This window comes from Cydia fagiglandana, chromosome 23 (assembly GCF_963556715.1).
Source record: "Cydia fagiglandana chromosome 23, ilCydFagi1.1, whole genome shotgun sequence".
NCBI lineage: Eukaryota > Metazoa > Arthropoda > Insecta > Lepidoptera > Tortricidae > Cydia > Cydia fagiglandana.
The window spans coordinates 12233793-12240772 of NC_085954.1; the positions used below are offsets into that span (position 1 = coordinate 12233793).

The 6980-nt window shown below is 40.3% G+C and overlaps 1 non-coding gene across 1 annotated transcript; it reads right to left on the bottom strand.

The window, feature by feature from the left end:
* Nucleotides 1–5127: 5127 nt before the first annotated feature.
* Nucleotides 5128–5200, bottom strand: Trnak-cuu (transfer RNA lysine (anticodon CUU)). The gene has a single exon. It is a non-coding gene; the product is annotated as a tRNA-Lys (tRNA).
* Nucleotides 5201–6980: the final 1780 nt, after the last annotated feature.

Sequence of the window (6980 nt, forward strand, 5' to 3'; positions counted from 1 at the left end):
GTGTGCGGTCAAGCGTAACGGTCAATCATGACCTCTGAGATAAATATTGTTTACATCATCAGCCATGGCCATTGGCCGCACAATTCCATGCGTGTTAACTATCCCCCCAAGACCCAAGGTCCTACCTATAGTACTTCTTCAGTTCGGTGAAATTTAAACCGTATTCAATTGGAACAGAGTAGCAGTTCTTTTGTTCTGTTAAAATTTTCAATCAAATAAAAATCAACCCTATTCCTTGCACCATAGGTTCAAATTTCATTGGCAAGTTTTGGGTTTCGCATTTGGTGGGTGGGCCTTGAGGGAATGATAATTTCAGAACCTAATTAACCTTTTACCCGTCCATCGTTACCGTGTGTGATTTAAGAGGCTGTCAATGCTTAATGGCTCCTCTACACGATTGGCCAACACCGGCCACTCCAAGGGAAGCAGCTATGCGGTAGAATGAGATAGCAATATCACTTGCTCACTCTAACGCATAAACGCCTCCCTTGGACTGGCCGGCATTGGCCCATCGTGTAGAGGAGTCATAAATCGCGCACACTGTCTATTTGTATCGGAGTAAATGAGATAATGTTTGACCAAGATAAATCTGCAACGATTTTGGTGGCACACGCAGTTCTAAGTGTGAGTGTATATGTCGCAGTAAGATAGATATAGCCGTTATATAGTTATAACCCTAGGGATATAATTATATGACGTAACATAGTTATACGAAAGCGATTCATTACTATCTTACTAGGTATATAACTATAATACGGCTTTAGTTTAGTGATATAGTTATATTACTGGATTAAGTTTAGTGAAATAATTGTAAGTAGGAGTGCAGCGGTGCGGCGGAGGTATAGTTAATATATCCCTAGGGATATAGTTATATGCCGTATAGTACGTAACTACGTATTATAATCATATTCCTAGTAAGATAGTCATTGTAGGTATTAGGAGTACGGCAGTGAGGCGGAGGTTTAGTTATATCCCTAGGGATATAGTTATATGCCGTATAGTACGTAACTACGTATTATAATCATATTCCTAGTAAGATAGTCATTGTAGGTATTAGGAGTACGGCAGTGAGGCGGAGGTTTAGTTATATCCCTAGGGATATAGTTATATGCCGTATAGTACGTAACTACGTATTATAATCATATTCCTAGTAAGATAGTCATTGTAGGTATTAGGAGTACGGCAGTGAGGCGGAGGTTTAGTTATATCCCTAGGGATATAGTTATATGCCGTATAATACTTTTTAGCAATATTACGTAAAAGTACAGGTCGATTCACTAGGGATATAACTATACCTCCGCCGCACCGCTGCACTCCTACCTACAATTATTTCACTAAACTTAATCCAGTAATATAACTATATCACTAAACTAAAGCCGTATTATAGTTATATACCTAGTAAGATAGTAATGAATCGCTTTCATATAACTATGTTACGTCATATAATTATATCCCTAGAGTTATAACTATATAACGGCTTTATCTATCTTACTGCGACATATAGATCTTTTCTCCAAAATCGTTAATTCCGCGTAGCAAATTGTCCATCCGCATTTTTTCCCACCCGAATTTCTACCCTTTTTTGTTCCTGTGTATTGTTTTGAGGATAGTCACATTAAACCAATATATAGGTAAGATACGTTTGTTAGGTTGCTTCAGATGCCCAAAGGGCAAATTGCCCAGAAATGTAGCGGGGCTCCATCGACTCAGGGAACGAGTTAAAGATTTTCACGTTTCACGATATGCCTAGGAATTTCACGACATGCCTGATCTTACGATCGGCCGCCGACATATATATATTGTATGTAAATAAAGAGTTTTAATTTGTAAAAAAAAAAGAAATTATATGACATTCTTACACAGATTGACTAGTCCCACAGTAAGCTCAAGAAGGCTTGTGTTGTGAGTACTTAGACAACGATATTAGTGTCATCACACAAATAAATGCCCTTACTGGGATTCGAACCCGGGACCATCGGCTTCACAGGCAGGGTCACTACCCACTAGGCCAGACCGGTCGTCATAATGAATATTAACATATATTTTTTTGGTAATCTGTCCCGAAATAGGAGCCCCATGTAGCGATAATAATATTCACGATTCACGATATGCCTAGGAATTTTATGATCTACCCGATTTTACGATCGGCCACCAACATAATATATTTCTTCATTAATCCCTGTCAGTTTACGTGACTGTTATCATAATGTCTGCCGTATATTATCTTTTCAATGTCTAGACTCATATCCACATGTATCCAAGGTTCATTTTCCTCGTGTTTTCGATCTGATAATGGTTTGAATTTGTAAAGCGCCCTCCACACTCATGCGCGAATCACGGAGCGAATCGGCGATCGTAAGTGTGGCGTCGCTTTCGCAGATAAGCGAATACCTCGCGACGCGAAAGCGACGCGGCGCGGCGCGGCGGGCCCAAGGCGTTCGCGTTTGCAACGAGATAGCCCACGTAGGAGACTTCTTCTATAGGTATCAAAGGATTGATTCACCCCGCGCCGCTTCGCTTCGTTTCGCGTTCGCGTGTTGTTCGCTTACGTAGTACGCTTCGTTATTCACTTCGCGTCTTGTTCTCCGTTTTTTGGCGGTTTTCTGGTCACAGGAGGTGCGAGTCTCCAGTCCAGACCATTTTGACGTTTGGGGACCTCGAGGAACCGCCGCCATCTTGGAAAATGAGTTTCATCCTGAAGAAAATCGCCTTTTACTCTGGATTTAGGCACTCTATATAATAAATAGAAAGCCTGTGACACGGCACTTTGTATGGTTAGCCCAGTTTAACGTTTTTAGGATTGTCTCGAATATAGGATAGTTTTGTTCTATGGCAAGGAAGTCTTTGATGTAGCAACAATATAAATGACAGGCATTCAGCCAATAAGAAACAAATTGAAGCTGATGGTGTTGCTACTTCAAATTAAATCCTAAATTTATGGAATATTATTAATAAATATTTAAATCAAAAACTTAATTTATAAATACAAAATAGGTTGAAATATGTTTAAATAATTAAACATGATAGCGGAAGCAGTTATAAAGTTGACCCAAAAATTTTTTATTAAGCTATGAGCTTCATCACATATGTTCCTTGAGTAATTCTAAGCATTTCAAGCCTGGGAGGCAATAAGAAATGTGTGTCTACTCGGATTTGTAATGGATTCAAACTTTCAACCCCTTTTTAACCCTGTTAGGGGATGAATTTTACAAAACGCTGAAATTACTTTTCCTGTCTTTTAATAATATCCCCAAATACAAAGATTCAAGTCCCGCGTTCGAAAATTTTTTTGATATCCATACAAACTTTCAACTCCTTTTTCACCACCTTAGGGGATGAATTTTCAAAAACGCTGAAATTAGTTTTCTTGTATTTTAATAATATATCGTTTTACGAAGTTTCAAATTCCTAGCTTAAAATAAAACTTGAACCCCATACAAACTTTCATCCCCTTTTTAACCCCCTTAGGGGTTGAATTTCTCAAAATCGCTTCTTATCTCTTGTACACTTTATAAATGTAATCTAGTGTGCAAATTTCAACTTTCTATCTTTTGTAGTTTCGGCTCCGCGTAGCAAAAATCTCCAACCAAATTTTTCACCTTTTTACGTTTTTCTTGTAAAATTACTATGAAATTGAAAAAACAAATATCAGCAATGAATTCTACGTCTTTGGTTTATACGAAAATGATACCAAACTTGCCCTAGTACCCACCAGGATCAGAGTAGATTTTTTTTAAAGATGACGGATGGCGGCCGTCTTTGTACCCCACCCTCCCCCCCACTTCAGGCTAGAAATGCTTAGAATTACTCAAATATCAGATGTGATGAAGCTCATAGCTTAATAAAAATTTTTTGGGTCATGTATGGCAGCGTTACATAACTGACTCCAGTATGATTTATTTCTTTAAGTTATACTTACATACAAAAATATTCCTTGAATTTCATTAGTTACTGTTATTTTAATTGTGTCATCCCAGGGATAGTTAGGCTTGAGATCATTTCCTGGTTGGTTTTCGCCCTGGATGGGCATCTTTGATACATAGAACAGTGAAGCGAAATACATCATGCTCTGGTAGCATCAATCAGAGGCTTGGTTATGCAGTAGCCGCTGCATCCATGAGCTAGGGAGCTCATGCTGTTGTTATTTTGCCACAAACAGTAAGTAGAATATGATAATATATAGATGTCCTCAGGTGTAACTCCTTGTTGAATCTCTGTTTGACCATTTCGCTTTGTTTCCAGTCTGCTGGTAAAACAATGTGGTTGGGAGGGAGTATCAGAGCTGTGAGATGAGTCCATTCTAGGAATTTCCAGCTGGTGAGAAACTTAGATCATATAATGTCTCTTAGATTGGCAGAGCACATGCTTCTAGTTATTAATCTTGAAATGTTTCTTTCAGCTGACGGGGTTTTAGTTTTCATGTTATTACAAATGTGAATTCAGTCACATATCAGAGTATGGAAGTCTGCCCATACTCCTAAAACTTCAAGTGTGTCTGGTGAGCAGTTCGCCGTGAAGATTTCGCTCTTCTGCTGGGTGGAGAAGACGTCACCTGCAAACTGAGACCTTAGTCCTTCGGTGGCGCTCTGCAGTGTCGGGTCAGATTCCTGCTGCTGCAAATCGGCTCCGGCACAGCAGAGGATGACACGTCGGGTTTGAACTGGTGGAACATTTGTTATGAGGTTGGTGTACGCTTTCCTTCCATCCTAGAAGCAATTTTTCCAAATTTAAAGTTAAAGAATTTAGTAGAATCATATGTGATGGCAAATGATAATTTAGGGACTAACAAATTTAGATAGGTCTGCTTGTAAATCATTTTAGAACCATTTCTGGCACGACCCAGCTCTATCGCCTGACATATATTAATATAAGGTGCTTATGCTAGCTTGATGATTTACATGTAGAATAACTGCCGTGTCTCAAATTAGTAATAAATGATGTGTCACAAAAACTAACGTTTCATTTAATATCCTTTATTGCCCTGAATAGTTGATGGAAATAAGTTTAGCACCTGTTTGAGCTTTTGGTAAGTTTCAGTGTTTATTTAATTTAGTAACCTTAATTGTCCGTGAGTTTCCTCAGGGTGAAGCCCACAGCCGGGCTAGGAATATTCACGTGACAATTTGGCGCCCAACGTGGGGCCCGAACCCACGACCCTGAGATTAAGAGTCTCATGCTCTACCGACTGAGCTAGCCGGGCTCTCACAGACTATTGATGGCCAGGAGCATCCTATTGCGTACGTTAGTCGTTCTCTGAACAAGTGTGAACGTAATTACAGCGCGACGGAAAGAGAGGCTCTTGCGGTTTTGTTTTCGGTTGAGAAGTTCCAAGCGTATTTAGGCTCGCGTCGGTTTAAGGTGATTACGGATCACGCGTCACTAAAGTGGTTCATGAACCTGGAAAATCCATCGGGAAGGTTGGCACGTTGGGGTTGCAGACTGTCTCAATTTGATTTTGATATTGAGCACAGGAAGGGCTCCGACAATGTCGTACCTGATGCGCTGTCCAGGCTCATGAAGGTTGACGCCGTGGACCAAGTGAATCCTAACGACGTGACTGACGAATGGTATGACAGGACGTTTAAAGGTTGTGAAACTTTGCCGGCCAATTTCCCAAACTATAGTATTAAGGGAGGGAAATTGTACCGGTTGAGTAAAAACAAGTATAATCTTTTGCGAGAGTTTGATTGGAAGGAGGTAGTGCGTAAGGGTGATAGAAACGCTGTTTTACACGCGAATCATTGCGAACCAACCGCGGCACATTTTGGAGTGTTTAAAACTCATAGGCGGTTGTCGTTGACATACTACTGGCCAGGGATGTACAAAGACGTTGTCGATTTCGTGAAGGCTTGCGATACCTGTGCAGCCTATAAGCATTCACAGAAAGCGACTCCAGGTCTGATGGGACAGCCAAAAGTACGTGATCGACCGATGTTAGCGTTAAGTATTGATTTGGTAGGTCCCCTTCCGCGCTCTCGTGCAGGATTTACGTTTTTGTTTGTGGTTACGTGTTGCTTTTCAAAGTATACGCTTCTTTTTCCGCTTCGCCGCGCAACCAGCGCGTTGGTGGCGAAGACTTTTGAGCACCATGTCATTTTGAAGCACGGTGTACCCGAAACCGTAATTACTGATAACGGAGTTCAGTTTACGGGATCGGAATTTAGACAGTTAATGAAGCGTTATAACGTACCTAAAGTTTTTTACGGACCTCGATATACTCCACAGGTAAACCTGGTTGAACGATACAATAAAACGGAAGAATCATAGGACTTGGGACGAAAAATTGCACCAAATTCAGTTTGCAATAAACAGTGCAGTAAATGAAACCACAAATGAGTCTCCTTTCTTTTTAGTTCATGCTAGAGAGCCAGTTATCAATGGGTCGTTTTATAAGGACACAGATAGGGACTACGAGCCAGGTATACCTAGGGAGGAATATGCGGGTAATTTCGGGATTTTAAAGGATATTTTTCATCAGGTTAGGTTACGTTTATTGAGAGCACACGAAACAAATGCTAGGAATTATAATTTGAGAAGACGTCCAGAACAATTTGCAGTAAGGCGATTTAGTATGGAAACGTAATTATGTGCAGAGTGACGCACAAAATTTTAGGATGGCGAAACTCGCCCCAAAATATGTTAAGTGTAGAGTAAAGGCAGTGTTGTCGCCTTTAGTCTACGAGTTAGAAACTGAAGATGGTCACTGTATAGGATCATGGCACATTAAAGACTTGAAAGGAAAGGTAGCAGCTGCTGGGGTTATCCCCTCAGCTGTGGGAGATGAATATGGCAGCTCCCCCTCATCTGTGGCAGCCTAAGGGGTCTGCTCCACAGACAGGGTTTCTAGGTCCACGTGCAAGTGGAAAATTGCGATTTATTCCGTTTTTTACAATGATACAGTCTATAGTTTGAATTTTTTCTACTCTTTATTTAATTATCTAACTGCTACTTAAAATTACGACCATTAAACTAACATAAAA